Source organism: Nematolebias whitei, chromosome 13, assembly GCF_014905685.2.
Source record: "Nematolebias whitei isolate Nwh7 chromosome 13, NemWhi1, whole genome shotgun sequence".
In the NCBI taxonomy this organism is placed as follows: Eukaryota; Metazoa; Chordata; class Actinopteri; order Cyprinodontiformes; family Rivulidae; genus Nematolebias; species Nematolebias whitei.
In genome coordinates, this window is record NC_056510.1 from 7048268 (window position 1) to 7064353 (window position 16086).

General features: G+C 40.7%; 1 protein-coding gene across 1 annotated transcript in view; it reads left to right on the forward strand.

Moving 5' to 3' along the window:
• The first annotated feature begins 2662 nt into the window (after nt 1–2662).
• Nucleotides 2663–16086, forward strand: part of LOC119419496 (inactive dipeptidyl peptidase 10) — a 132147-nt gene continuing 118723 nt past the window's right edge. Inside the window, exon 1 of the mRNA XM_037686828.1 lies at nt 2663–2706. The gene's annotated coding sequence lies outside the window, so the exon portion shown is untranslated. The remainder of the gene's footprint in view (nt 2707–16086) is intronic.

Below are 16086 nucleotides of genomic sequence, written 5' to 3' on the forward strand. Positions count from 1 at the left end.
TAGCTATAATTTTGATACTTTTAGCTACAGTTCTGCTACTTGTAGTTTGCCTTTTTAAATTAGTTTTAGCTTTTTTTAGCTTTAGCTTGGCGCTAACCTTTTGACACTTGTAGCTATTTTTCTACTTTTAGCTATCATTTTGATACTTTTAGCAAACCGTTTGTCACACTTAACTTTTTGATAGCCTTTAGCATCTATTAGCTTCTAGCTGGGCTTTTTCAACCTTTTAGCTAACCTTTTTGCCTTTTTTGCTTCAAACGTATTTTTGCTGCTTTTATCTAGCTTTTTATTGTATTTAGCCTTTAGCTGAGCTGTTGCTCTCTTAACTCATGTCTTGCTACATTTACTATACAGCTGTAGTATTTTGATCCTTTTAGCTTTAACTCAGCTTCTTCAGCTCTCTGTCTTTTCTCTTAATGTGTAATTGCTCTCGTTTTAGCTGCTTTCTCTCTGTATTAGCCGATCAACACGTCGTCCCTTCGGCTCATTAGTGTGATGGAAGCGCAGTCGCTTTGATTTTAGCCTCTCGTGTTTTCCTTCCTAATATTTTTCTTCTGAAAAACAAATAAAAAGCAGCTGAAGTGGAAACTAATGCGAGTTCCTCGTGAATCCAGAACTCCGTGTTCCTCCTGCCGGTAATTCAGTTTCCCGTCCCCCCAGCTGCGGCTGAGAGTTCTTTAAAAACTCGTTTTCTTCGGCGAGGTGAGCAAACCCCTAAAACCAACGACCCGCGAAATCAGAAGCACCTCCTCCTCTTCATCACCACGAGCGGGAAAAGGTCAGGAAGGACGACGACGAGGAGCTGCGGCGTGTTCGGGGGAAACCAGGCGTGGGAAGGAGCCCAGTGCATGCTGGGATTGTGTGATTTTAACATGAAAGGAAACGTGTTTTTCACTCTGCCTCCTTAAAAAATAAAAGTCGGGCGTCTTCGCGGCTAAAAAGATGCAAATTGTCGACTGGTTTCACAACAAAGACCAAAGTGGGACGAGCGCTCGTGTCCCGCAGCGCCGCCGACCAGCTATTTCCTCTTCAAAGCAAATAGAACTAAATTGATTCTTTCCCGTCTTCTGCCGAGCTTCAAAGAGTCCGGTTCTCTCTCCGAGGCCCGGTAACCGGAGCCGGTCCGTGTTGTGGGTCTGATCCATTCCCCGCTGAACCAGGACCTCTTCTCAGATTAATTATCAGTTTGTCCTCAACGAGGTTTTCATCATTCATCAGGAACTGTCTTTAAAGGGAAACCAAACGTAACCTTCCATTCAGGATGAATAAAAACTTGTAGTTACTAAAACGACCGGTAAATGGGACTCGAAGAGCTAAAAGGTGAAGAGCGGAACCGAGCCCGGTATTTCTCTGGAACCGTCTGAATAAAGAAACAAAAATTAAATCATCAAAGCAACAAACGGACTTCTGAACCTAGAAGACAAAAACCACAACCGTGTTTCCTGTTGATGAGCAGACAGGAAGCAGGCGTGCTGATTGGACAACTCTGAGCAGGTGTGTTCTGGTCCTGAGGTCACCTGGAGGAGAGCTGGTGGCGCTCGTTCAGATGTTATTTACACGTTCTATCGTCTCCTTTAACCCGAGGGAAACCGGACCAGCGCTGATGGAACGATGTTGCTCCAGCCCTTGAGGTTGTAAAACTTCAAGCTGATTTATTTAGTTGACAAACCCTCGTTTGAACCATTTTTGGTTTTAAAAATGTCCAAACCGTTTGTAGATGTCAGAGATTAACAAACGGTTAAAATATATAAATGTTTAAATTTTCAACGAGCTGGAAAAGAAAAACATTTATCAGGTGTGACGCCAAATAAACGAGACCTTCGTCTTTTCTGGAGTCCCAGTAAGTCTCGGCTGCACCAGCTTGTTTACTTCCTGACGCCACACATGAAAGTTGGGCCATCATGCTTTGTTTGTGTGTCTGTTAGCAAAATATCTTATAAACCAGTGGAGGGATTTCAGTTGAACCCCCGGATGAACGTCTACGACTGATCGAACGCTGGTCCTGTGCTTAATTTTTCCAGACATTTTGTGTAATCGAACCCCTGCACACTTTGTGCTCAGATGATGTGTTGAGGACTCTCAGCTACTACCTCACCACATTTCAGCTCAATATCTGTACGAGCAGTGGCGGCCATCTTGGATCAGATCCAGAAGTTCTGCATGTTCATCCAGCGATGAGCGTTTTGTTAATGTTCTACTGGTTCGTGAGATACTTTAACAGAGGAAGTCACATGGCTGCCCACGACAACATTTAGATTTTATTTTATTTTTTTTAAAGTGCCAATTTAAATTTAAAGTATAAAATGTAGTTTAGGTTTTTGTGGATAGTGTTTTAATTTCATGTAAACAAGTTAAAATGAAAAGAAACTCTTAATTATAGTTTAATTTATGCTAATTTAATTTAGCTCTTTGTTTGTTTCCTCTCCATCTTTGCGGGGTTTACCCCCCGCCCCCCCCGTGAATCTCCTGTTTCCGCCCCTGGACGTTGTCAGATTCTGCTGCGCGCTCACGGAGCAGAACCCGGACTCTGATACCCGAACCTTCTGGGGTTCTGATACCCGAACCTTCTGGGTTCTCCCTCACGGATTCATTTGGGTTTTCCTCTTCTCGGTGCCGCTCGGCCCGGAGGACACTTTGGGTCCAAACATGAACCAAACGGCCACCGTATCCCACCAGGTGAAATGCCAGTCCACGAAGACCATCAAGGTAAGCGCTGGTTCTGGTTCTGCCGGGTTTTGGTGTCGCTGTGCCGCAGCAGCTGCGATCCAAACTTCTGGGCTGGTTCTGGTGACACCGTGTCTGCGCACTGACGCACGGTCCGGGTCCTGCACGATCCGTGTCGCCGAACCTCCGGGGTGAAACTGGGCAGAACTTGAGTCTGAACCGGGTTTTCTGGACCAGGCTCGGAGCTGCTGTTGGTGCAGCGGAGACTTTTCATTCATATCACGTCCTGCTCCTTAGAACCGAACCCGAACTGCGCTCACGCTCGTTTGGACCGCGGGAACATCTGGAAACATCTGTGTTCAACTTGCCCGGTCCAAATGCCGGACCGCAGACCGGTCCTCGGGGGGTATCTGAAGCATGGACAGGTGGAGGGTCTGGTTCTGATCCAGAACCGCAGCTTCTGTCCCTGTTTGAACAGGTTTGTGGGACTCGGTTCCGTCCCTCAGAGTCCCAGCAGGGACATTCATGGGTTTTTATTCTGGAGTTCATTTAGTGAAGTCAGGATCCAGAGGTTCTGTTGTCTCTGAGGCTCTTCTGGATCCTGGTTCTGATGAGCCACCCAGAGCACAAACTGTCGGATCATCTGCAGCTGAATGAACTCTGGGTTTGGACTGGGCTTTCCAACCTGTGGCTCTGGGGCCACATGCGGGTCTTTGGTTCCTCTGCAGCGGCCGTTTGATCATAAAGGTGTAAATGAACACGTGATCTGTGCTGAGCAGGTAAAAATATCTGGAGTGACGTCGAATGAGGTCAGATAATAGTTTGAATGTTTAAAAACGTTAAATAAATAAAAAATAATAAAGGTCTTGGAGTCGATCTAAAGAACCAGTTCTGTCTCTTGCTGCAAAGGTGGATGAAATATTTAGTTTTGGGTGAATCAAATTAGTTTCACCGATGAACGTTTGATTAATTAAACTGGTGACGAAAGTCTTCAACTGGTTCCTTTGGGGGTTGTGACAGAAATGCATTTTATTCCTAATTTAATTTTGAGATACCTGAACACAAAATGAAAACTATGTTTACAGTTTTTATTAATTCGTTGTTGTTTTTTTCCCCATGCAATCTAATAAAAATGCTGAAATACCAGTACCACACCACCAGGTGGCAGCAACATCCACAATGGCACCAAATCAAATCGCAGAAGAAAAACTCACAAACTGTTAATAAAATCTACTCTGATTGGGAAACCGGACATTCATAGGTCAGCGTTCAACTCTTTTGGCGCTTTACGTCTGATTTATATTGAGTTGTAAATAAAAAACATTTATAGATTAGTTTTGTTTGAATTTTACGTCGGGATAGCTAAATGTCTTCAGGTCCGTGTGAGATGTTTGAATTCAGAACTGTTGAACGCAAAGAGGAAACGTCAGAATTACGAATAACGTCTAATAATATTTTGTCGGATAAGGAAGTTGGTGATGGTAACAACTAAACACAAACAACAAATTAAAGTTGATGTGAAAAAAACTGTAAATATTTCTAAACCACAAAGCATTGTAAATATATTGACTTTAAACGGCGCATTAGTTTCTAAAAGGTAAATTGGATAGTCTGACGAAGTTTAGTCCCGCCCCCTCAGCATAAATAAACATTTAGTTTTAATATACGGTTGACGCATTGTTAGGCCGGTCGCGATAAACAATAAATCAATTAATCGCATGATAAATGAAAACTATAAACCTCGTTTTCATTTATCGACTTTATCGTTTCTTCTTGCTTGGTGTGACAAATGCTACGCTAAAGAGCTCAAACCACGCCGAGCATCCGCCATCTTGAGAACCGAAGAAAAGGAGGGACCGCCCATGTCACGTCAAGGGTCCTCCCTCCCATTTTTCTTAAAGAGACACGCTGCTCTCTCCCTCACTGTCCATCCTTAGGTTCAAACAGTCTTATACTGCCATCCAGTGGTCAAAAAAGATACTACATGCAAAACAAACTAACCAACATTTCTTCTTAAATTTGACAATAATTACTAATTATTGTAAAATTTCAAACAATATTATCGTTTATCGCAATAATTTCCGAGACAATCAATCGCCCAGCAATATTTATCGTGACAGGCCTACGCATTGTTAAAAATATTCCTAACAGTGTTTTCTTCTGACGGTTTTCTCCGTTATTAACAGTTTCAGCACATGATTAAAGTTTAACGAGGTCAAGACGAATGGAAACAGGGTCAACGATAGAAACATCTTTCTTGTTTGTTTGTTTGTTTCTAGGACACAAAGGTATGGTTGGTTGTGTAGAACTGGCATTGTTCCTGAAAAGACGTCTTGTCCACATGGATCCAGCCTGGAAACGTTTTAAAAACTCAACTTTGGAAAAAAAACCTAACTAGTTAATTTTCTCACCGTCGAGTGAAATCGTCAGAAACCTGTTCAAAACGCAGCAGCGCCGCATGAACTGGGTCTAAATGTGTCACTATGACTAACGAGATATAAAATAATCACATTCACTCCTTAATTAGCTCGCGGGTGATTTTTAGATGTTCCAGGAGCAAACAACGTTAAAAAACTGCGGTTTGTACCGGAGAGTTGTCTTATTTCTGTGTTTGGACGCATCGGAGCAGGACGAGAACAGACCTGTGAATAACAATCCCATTAAGGAGGCAGTGGAAACCTGTTGTTGTTCAAGCTGCCTCATTGTCCTTCCTGTCGCAAGACTTACCTGGACCTAATGGAACCGAACCTCCGCCGGCGTTGTTAAACCCACCTCGTTTCCCACAGCCTGCAGAGTGGGACACACTCTAAAATCAGGAGCCTCATTTTGTACAAAAATAAATTCTTGTTGCTCGTTCTGAATCCAGGATTTTACCGGAGAGGACGGGACTTTCTCCACAGTTATAAATTATTTTGTCTTTGTTTGTAAGACTCGATGGTCCCCGTTGTGTTCTGTTTTAAAGTAAAGGAACATTATCTGTTAACACAAGAGATGCACAATATTGGATTTTTGACCGATATGACGATATATTAAAACTTACTTGGCCGATAACCGATATTTTTTCCCTAGACCTCCTTACAGAGACTACACAGCTTTCTCTGCTGTGGAATTCAAATACTACATTACTCTTCATGGTCTTTGTCAGTTTGGCCTGCTACTTAACAGTTTCTTAAATTAAAAATTAACTTAACAGATTTTTTTATATTGGTGTTATTTTGATGGAATGGCCAATGTCCGATATTTAACTTTATCGGCCAATACGATACCACGCTGATAATATTGTGCATCGCTAGTTAGCATCGCTGTTTGTCTTACACAACTCAAATGTGTGACCTGTCACAAAATGCAGTTTAAAATGTGCCGAGTTCATTTTGACCAATTTCGACTTAATCCTCGGTCACACATGTCGACTTTCAGCTGAGTTTTCTCCTCACAACGGAGCTGTTCTGTATTAAGAGGCATAAAAACCAAAAAGCCCTCATCAGTTCGGTTAAATCCTTTAACGAGGATCTGTAGGAGGGCAAATCTGGTGCCAGCTGCCGGGGCTGAATCCAGCTCCGGTTGTGCCGTCAGACGGTGGATGGCTCGGTAAATTGGTGTTTCGTGTCTACGTCTGCAAACAGAACCTGTTCTTGCTCTTCGCAGCATGTCTCGTCTCTTGACGTATTTAATTCAGTCAATCATAGCCGGAGCTGTACTTTTCACTTTGTGCTGATCCAGCTGTAAACATTAATGGAGGCGACGAACACCCGGAGGCTCCGGTTGCACCTTCAGCTCCCGGTGAACCCGTCCCATATGGGGTGCTGTTTTAAAGTTACAGTCAAAAATTAACAGCAGTATTTTGGTTTATTTAGCCTTTCATAAGAAGAAAAAAAAGATTTTCTTTCACTGTCGTATTTTCACCATGTTATTCATACATTTATAAATGTCATAGTTCCACACTAAATATTTAATTCACAACCTAAATATTTAGTTTACAAACTAAATACTTAACTTGCAAGTTAAATACTTAGCAAGCTAAATATTTAGCTCCACCCTAAATATTTAGTTTACAAACTAAATGTTCATGTCCAAGATAAATGTTCATTTTACAAACAAAATATTTAATTTGCAAGTTAAATATTTTGTTAGTGAACTAAATATTTAGGTGTAAATTAAATATTTAATTTCAAAGCTAAATATATATTTTCATAACTAAACATTTACTTTTCAAACTACATATTAATTGTCCAAACTAAATATTTAATTTACAAATGAAACATTTATTTTTTTTAAGCTAAACATTAAATTCTTAAATATTTAATTTGCTAACTAAATATTTAGCTCAGACCTAATTATTTTCCAAATGAAACACTTACTTTTCAAACTAAATATTTATTGTCCAAACTAAATATTTAATTTACAAACTAAACATTTAATTTCCAAAATAAATATTTAATATGCTAACTAAATATTTAAGTCTGACATAAATATTTAACTTGCTAGCTAAATATTTAGCTTAAGAGTTAAATATTTAACTTGCAAGTTAAATATTTATTGTAAATTAAACATTTAGCTTGGACATAAACATTTAGTTTGTAAACTAGATATTCAGTGTGGAGCTAAATATTTAGCTTAAGAGTTAAGTTAAATATTAAGTTTGTAAATTAAACATTTAGCTTGTACATAAATATTTAGTTTGTAAACTAAATATTCAATATTTGTAATTAAATATTTAACTTGCAAGTTAAGTATTTAGTTTGTAAACCAAATATTTAGCTTGTAAATTAAATATTTAGTTTGAAACTATGACATTTATAAATGTATGAACATGGTGAAAATATGACTTTGAAAAGAAAACTTTATTTTTTCTTATGGAAGGCTTAATAAACCTAAATATTGCTGTTCATTTTTGACTGTGTAACTTTACAAACGGCACTCCATAGTCCCAGAGATGAGTGAAACAACCATGGATCATCGTAAGGATTAAGTACTTTCAGAACTCCTGAGAGAGGCACAAACCCCCGTTAATCTCCGCGTGGCCCGTATCATCTGCCACGAGGACTTAACGTCTGTTATCCTCTTAAATGCCCCGGCGCGGTGTCGGAGCGGAGTCTTTCCATAAGAAACGGTGGACCTGACAAACTCCTGGGGTCACGCCGAGTTTAACGAGGCCACACGTTGGTCCGTTTTGTCGCCGCTCCTCGTAGGCGTCCACCCACGTGCAGATTTACAGGAGGTTCTGACGGAGGAGGTGTTAAACTCATCAAGCTGTGCTGCAACTTTTCAGACGTGCGTCTCCTCAGTCCTCGCCAAGTTTGAAGAAATAATGAACATCCATCAGTGAAATCCAGATTTCATGATGAGATGAGGAACACGTGACATCCTCAACGCCCAAACCTTTTATAGTTTCATCACTTTTAAGAGACCAGGGTGACACGAGCCCGGGAGTGGAAATTAAAGCCACACGGAGTCTTTAATTGGACACGGCAGCGCGGCTCATAAAACCGGCGGTTCTGCTTCATAAATTACTCCGAGAAACAAATGAAAGTCTCTGCAGTCAAACCTGAAGAGGTTTGTTTCCACACTTCAGCATCAAACTAATACGTTTTTCAACGAACATCATTCATCACCTGCAGCTGTTTCCACCTTCAGTCATCACAGATAATAACGGTGCAAAGAATTCTCCTTAAACCTGAATTCAGGCCTCTAACTAAATAAATTAGAGCAGAGTATTATATTTGGATTTCAGCAAACCAACTCTGACTGTTTTGCTAGTTTTAGCTTTGGCTTTACATTAAGCTCTTAGTTACTTTTTAGCTACATTTAGCTTTTAGCTATGAATTTGCAACCTTTAGCCTTTGATTATTGTATTATCATGTTGAGCTTTTAGCATTTGTTTATCTACTTTGTTATTTAGTTTTACTTTGCTTTAGCTTTTAGAGACTGTGTGCTAAACATATTAGTTAGTTGGTCACATTTGAGCTATAGTTGTTCTAATTTTAGCTTTTGTTTTTCTTGTTGGCCCCCATCACGGAGCAAAGAGGGAGAATTAAGTCTGCGTCCATTCGTGTTGTGAGCATAACTTGAAAAATAAGTTTGTTACCGACTTATAATCTGTTGTGTGGCTGCCGGTAGGCACAAGAAATGTTATTATTGAAAATCTTGTCACATCGAAATCCAAGATGGCTGCCACCATATATAATATATAATGTGTGTGAACCAACCACCTTTATCATTTAAGGAAACCATGCTTTCTACTTATTATATTGCTTAAAAGTATAGTTTCCTCAAATGATCGGGGTGGTCACAGATTAACCTATGGGGGGCCAAGGCCACCATTGGCCACCCCCTGGCTCCTCCATTGCTCCTGGTGGTGGATACAATTTCTCCTTCCGCTCCAGGATCCGTCACTCTGCGTCGCCTCGGTCAAGAAATAAAATAAAAACGACCTCTGTTCTTCTCCAGTGAAACTCCTCCCCAACAAAAACATTTAGGTTTCCTTCATTCCCTGTTCTGAAAAACACTCGTCTCCAAAACTACAAGCACTCACTGTTCAAACCCCTCGGAGACGGGGACGTCGATGTACCGCTTCTTTGCTTGACGGAATAAAGTCTTTTTTTTTTTAACAATCCTGACTTTTATTTCCTGTTGGTAAAAGTTGAGCAAAAGTACTTTTTATGCCTGTTTGTGTCAGTAAAATATCTCACTGGAGGGATTTTAATGCATTGGATGAACGTCTACGACTAATTATTTTATAGCGATATCGATTCAAGATGGCTGCCGCCGCTAATCGACCAGTCAAACACATAAATGGTGATAACGTGATGATTTGTTCGGCTATTAATCCTTGTTGTGGTAGTAGCTGAGAGTTGTTGCTAACACACATTCTGATCAGTGTCAGGCCTGTTCTCCTGAGGGGGTCCATCAGCCCAGATATTTTTCTAACAGTCCAGGGAGTTTTGAGACTTTTGCAGATTGAGTAATTAAACGTGTATTCTGTAGAAACTTGAACAAGAAGAGTTGAAGCTGTACCTGCTGCCAGAAATAGAAATGTCCTGGTTTTATACTTTTGGACACATTTAAGGTTTTGTACATAAAAATGCTAAAGAAATGATATAACAGAACTTTATTAATAACTATACAAGTTGCCTAAAACATTCAATTAAAAGTACGTCATGTGTTTTTGTGAAAATCATAGAAATGAATAAATGGAAATGATGTGTAGATGACTAACTAATCAGAGGACGCAGCTTCTTACGTGATTAAATCTATTTTTTTTATTGCTGGTTTTAGAAGACGTCGTTAATTGATTCCAAATCGTAACGACGTCCCGTCAACGATTGATTCTGCAACGTGAAAGAAAATATCTTCAGCATCGGTTTATAAAAACGTTGTGGTGTAAAAATAGAGCTTCTGTTGTTGGAGATGAATTAAATGCCGGTTCTTTGATCCGGCTCACACGGCGTCTCGTTCCAAGGAGCAGAACTTTGACGGGTTCTGAATGCAGCCGAGGAGAGAGCTGCTCTTATTTAGATGAGACGTAAACTCGGACGAAGATGTGCCGACGTCAAACTGTCCTTTCATGAAAAAACAAGTCTGAAGATGTAACTCGGCATCTCACTGGGCTGCGGCTGAAAACACATGAATCACAGCTCGACTGTCATGCAACAATTGGCAAAGGTTGATAAATGTGGGAGGTGGACCCGGGAGGAACAGGGTTCTGGAGGTACCAGACGATCACTGGCAACGTTGTCAACTTAATGAAGTATATTTTTCACCTTCTCAAACGCCTTACCAACTCAGAAAGAGACAAATCCAGCATCTTTTTCTAGGGTTGATGGAGACTGGCGTGAAAACGTATCGCTGCAGGTGCTGACAGGCAGCCCAGTCCTTGAGCGTTGTTCGGTCCTCAATCGTCGATCAATCTTCGAGCGTTGTTCAATCGTTAAGCATCATTCAATCCTCGAGTGTCGTTCAGTCCTCAAGCCTCTTTTGGTCCTCGAGCTTCGATCAACCCTTAAGCATTGTTCGACCGTGTAGCATCATTCAATCCTCAAGCATTGTCCGGTCCTCAAGTGTCATTCTGTCTTTGAGCGTCATTACGTCCTCGAGCGTTGATCGGTCTTCAAGTGTTGTTCAATCATTAAGCATCATTCAATCCTCGAGTGTCGTTCAGTCCTCAAGCCTCTTTTGGTCCTCGAGCTTCGATCAGTCCTCAGCTTCGATCAACCCTTAAGCATTGGTCGACCGTGTAGCATCATTCCATCCTCAAGCGTTGTCCAGTCCTCAAGTGTCATTCTATCTTTGAGCGTCATTATGTCCTCGAGTGTTGATCGGTCTTCAAGTGTTGTTCAATCTTCAAATGTTGTTCAATCCTTAAGCTTTGTTCGGTCCTCTTGTATTGTTCAATCCTCGAGTGTCGTTCAGTCCTCAACCAACGCTCAGTCCTCAAGCATATTTTGGCTCAGTCCTCAAGCATATTTTGGTCCTCAAGCTTTGGTCAGTCCTTGAGCCTTGATCAACCCTTAAGCATTGGTTGATCATCTAGCATCATTCAATCCTCAAGTGTTGTCCGGTCCTCAAGTGTCATTCTGTCTTTGAGTGTTGTTACCTCCTCGAGCGTTGATCGGTCTTCAAGTGTTGTTCAATCCTCAACTGTTGTTCGGTCCTTAAGCATCATTCAATCCTCGGGTGTCATTCAGTCCTCAACCAACGTTCAGTCCTCAACAAACGTTCAGTCCTCAACCAACGTTCAGTCCTCAACCATCTTTCAATCCTCGAGCTTTAATTAGTCCTTGAGCCTTGGTCAACCCTTAAGCTTTTTTCGATCCTCAAACTTCGTTCGATCTTCGTGCCTCAATCAATCCTCGAGCGTTATTCTGTAGTTTGAACCTTGGAACCGAAACGCAGCAACTCCCAGGTACCTGCTCCCGTCTCTCCCACCCAGGAGGGTTAGGGTTAGGTCGACCGACTGTAGTTCTGGGAAATCCCTTCATATAATGTTTGGTATCATAGTGAAGTTTGAGGATTTCCCGTTTTAAATAATCGGTTGGAATTCCTGATGACTTCACTCCTGACAACCAAAACTCAGTTTTCAAACCAGCATTGAAAAAAAAAAAACAACTGCCTTCATCAGATTACATCTAAAATCTACACGGAGTTGATGAAAATAAAACAAAAATGGCTCCAAGTCCGTCAGTTTTACAGATATTGAGTTGGTGTGGTAGTAGCTGAGCGTCATCCCCATCACGTACGTGTTCAGTGCCAGGTGTTGAGCACAGTCTCACTGTCTGTTTGCAGTGAAAGTGTAAAAACAGAAATGCACAGAGCGTTCGAGCAGCTCGGACCGACGGCCTTTCTGCTGGAGACGCTTCCATTAAAGTTGCACATCGTGTGAACACGAGCGCGCTCGGATCCAGTTCTCCTCGCCAGGTTCCAGACCCCCGCGGCTTCGTCTCCTCCGCAGACGGCAGCAGCTCTCGTCTCCGTTAGTCGACAGCTCAGCCGGCGGCTTATTGAACCTGCGAGGCGTTCCCCCGTTCAGAAGATCCATCACGTGAACAGTCTTTAAAAACCGCTCGCTCCGAAATAACAGATGGCTGAATCGGTCCGTAAGAACGATTGTGTTGGTTCTCGAGCCCAAGAGCCTATAAATTACAGAGTGACGGCCGCTGATAGTGATTCCTCCTCCCACTGGGAGAACATCCCTCAGTCCAGAACCTCACGGAGGAATCTGATGGACGTGCTGCTAGTTTGTCCCGCGCTGCCGCCACTTCAGAGCGTCTCCATATGACAGAGTCTGTTTTGTAGGAGGATTTCAAAGACCTCGTGGGTCTTACCGAGCGCTGCAGACGACGGCCCTCCGGATCTAACCGAGGCGCTAGTTCAGAAAACAAAACAACGAGAAGCTTAGACCAAGTTCTCACGTTGTGTTCGAGGTAAATCACAGCAGAATGCAGCGATTCACACATTCAATAAACTCTTATTTTATTCACAGTAGAACGCTGTAAACATATCAAGTGCCAAAACCAAGAAACTGTAACAAGTTTGGAGGGAAATGAAAAGTAATTTTTAATTTATTTGCAGCAACACAACCTCAAATGTTGATCCCGAAGCACCAAAAGACCGTCAACGTTTTCAGATTAATAAACAGCTGGAGGAACGTTTAGTAGCTAACGAGGTTAATTATCAGCAGGTCAGAGGACTGGGGAGAAACGGAGACTGTTGGAAGTAAAGATGGGCACAGGTTGACCAGTCTGAGCCTAAAACCAGTAGAACCCTTTCAGAATAAAGGTCCTGAATAAAGACTGTAATCTCCATCAGAGTTCATAATCTGAACTAACAGATTAGAAGAATCTGTAGAAATCTGAGCTCAAAGGATGAGGCCTTCAGGGGCCACTGCATGAAAACCAGTTCTGGTTCTGGTTCTGTTCACACACAGTGCATCCACAGATGCTACTTAAAGCTCTATCAGACAAAGAGGAAGCCAGATGTGATCACCGTCCAGAACCGCTGCTGTCTTCTCTGGACCAGAACTCATTTCAAATGGACCGAGGTGAAGTCCAGAACTGTTCTGAGGTCAGACGGGTCCAAATTTGAAGTTCTGTTTGGAAACTACATAACCTAATGCTCACAGCTCAAAAGTCTGCCTCTCTGATGGTATAGGGGTGCATTAGTGCCTCTGTTATGCGCTGCTTACACATCTGGAAAGGCTCCATCAATGCAGGAATTTTCAGGTCTTAGAACATCTGCTCCATCCAGACATGTTTTATTGTTGTCGATTCAAAGGTTTATAAAATATAAGTTATTAAAATTCTGATTGTTGAATTTTAAGTGACGCGCACACCTAACTGTTTTTACTGTCTGCTCTCATCCAGAGCACTGAGTCAGCAGTCATACTCTCTTCAGCTGGTTTTATATCAAAACGTTCGGCTCGTTCAGCAGCTGGGTGCTAGGAGTTTTGTTTTTGTAACTTTTATACTTTTCAAAACATTAAAATTTATTTTAAAAGGTTTTCCCCGTAGATAAACATTCAGAACTCAGTTCAGAAACTTTAATGTCTTTGAAAACTGCTTCAGCTGCTGTCTTATTTTATTATTTTAATATTTTTAAAATGTTTTTCAGCTTTAAGCTTCTTTTAGCTAGCTACAATTTTTCATACTTTTAACTTTAGACTAATGATTTTCAGCTTAGTTAGCATTTTGTTACTTTTAGTTTTTAGCTTTAGCTTCTAGTTTTGCATTTAGCTAATGTTTTGCTACTTCTATCTTCTAACTAGGGTTTTGCTGTTATTAGCTACTGTTTGCCACATTTGATTACTTTTAGCTTCTAGATAGCTATGCTTTTAATTCCTTTAACTTTAGGCTAGCCTTTTGCTACTTTTTAGCTGTTGTTTGGCTGCTTTTAGCCTTCCTTCTGTTACTTTGGGCTTCTAGCTAATCTTGTGAAACTTTAGCCTTTTGCTACTTTTTAGCTGTCGTTTGGCTGCTTTTAGCCTTCCTTCTGTTACTTTTGGCTTCTAGCTAATCTTGTGAAACTTTCGCCTTTTGCTACTTATTTTTATCTGGTGCCTTTTTGCTTTTAGTTGTCGTTTTGTTACTTTGAATTATTAGCTTTTCTAATTTTTTGCATTTAGCTAGTGTTTTGCTAATTCTAGCTTCTAACGAGGATTTTGCTTCTATTGGCTACTGTTTGCCACATTTAGCTGCTTTTAGCTTATAGGTTGCTATGCTTTTGGTACTTTTGAGTTTAGGCTATTTTTTTTATTTTTTGGCTTCTTGCTAATGTTTTGAAAGTTTTAGCTCCTAGCCTTTTGCTACTTCATTTTTTTAATCTGGTGCCTTTCTTTTTTCAGTTAGCATCTTGTTTTGCTTTTAATTTTTAGCTCTTCTTACTTTTGGCATTTAGCTATTTTGTTACTTTTTGCTTTAAACTAACTTTTGGCTGCTTTCAGCTGCTGTTTGCCACTTTTTGTTAGCATTTAGCTGCTTTTAGCTACTGTTTTTAATCATCTTTTTTCTGTTAGCTAATGAGAACCTAAAAGTTGCAAAAGGATAACCGAAAGAAGCTAAATGCTAGCTAAAATGATTAGCATCACATCGATGGCAAAAACTATCAAGAATAACAGTTTCATTTCAAATTAGAGTTTCGGCTGTTTTCATTCTTACTAAACATCAGATCTGAGCAGATTTGACATTTTTCAGTAACAAACAGCAAAACGCAGCAAAGGATTTAAACCCCCAAAACACAGAAGTACACAAAGTTTACTGCAGTAAAAGTGGTACTTTAAAAAATATATAAAACTGTTTTAGATCTTTACAATACAAAACAACTTTATTTATAAAGCACTTTTAAGACAACACCGTTGGCCAAATTGCTTTAACTGACTTGGAGAGAAATCTGGATTATTATAATTTTGGTTTTAATAATCTTTAATAAAAATGAGCTGGTTTAAAGCGGCGTGTATTTATTTAAATTTTAGCCGGAACTTATTCTAGTTTAGTTTTTACAGATCAGAATAAACCTCCACGTCTTCATTAAAACACTGAAGCTACATTTTTTTACAGAAAGGCTCCTAAAAGCACAATCTGAGTTTAACTTTGACTTCCTGTGAGGGGTCAAAGGTCAGCAGGTCCGAGGCGACGTGTTGACGACGGAGACGTTTTAATTTGAAATCGGTTTGTGGTCGGACTTTTCCGAGCGGTTTAAAAATGTGTCGTGTTTTCTGTTCCAGAGATAAAAGCTCCGTACGAGTGGAGACTTTGCACAACAGAGCCGTCAGGTTTTTTTGTTTCCATCATGTTTCAGGACAGAAATAACTCACAAGCCGAGGCTCCTGGTGATTCGAGAACAAAGCGTCTTTGTTTTATTTTAATCATAAAAACAACAGATTGTGATGATTCACAGCTGAGACTCTGGGACTTTATCAAAAATATATTTCTTGAACTTCTCTGGACAGAAAGTGTCGGAGTGTGGTTCACCTGCTAACTGAAGCTTCTCCAGGAGAATTCACTCATTATCCACAACCGTTAGCATAGCTGCTAACAGCACAGCTGCATTTAGCTGCATTTAGCTAACTAAAAGTAGCTAAATGCAGCTAAAATAGTAGCGAGTTGCTATCAGCCTCTTGGTTGCGGAGGACTTCTGGCCCACTCTTCTTTCCAGCGTTGATTCAGTTCTTCGAGGGTTCTGCTCAGCTCTCTGAAGGTCTGAACACGTTGTGGTTCTGGACTCTGACTGGACTTCGGTTCTGTTCTTTTTGACCCGTACTGTTGTAGATCAGCTGCTGTGTTTCGGCTCGTGGTCCCATGGAGCCCAGGTCATGAGCGCTCCACCACCGTGCCTACAGCAATATATATAAATATATATTTATTTATATACATGTATGCATTATTGTGTATAAATATATATTTATTTATATACATGTATGCGTTATTGTGT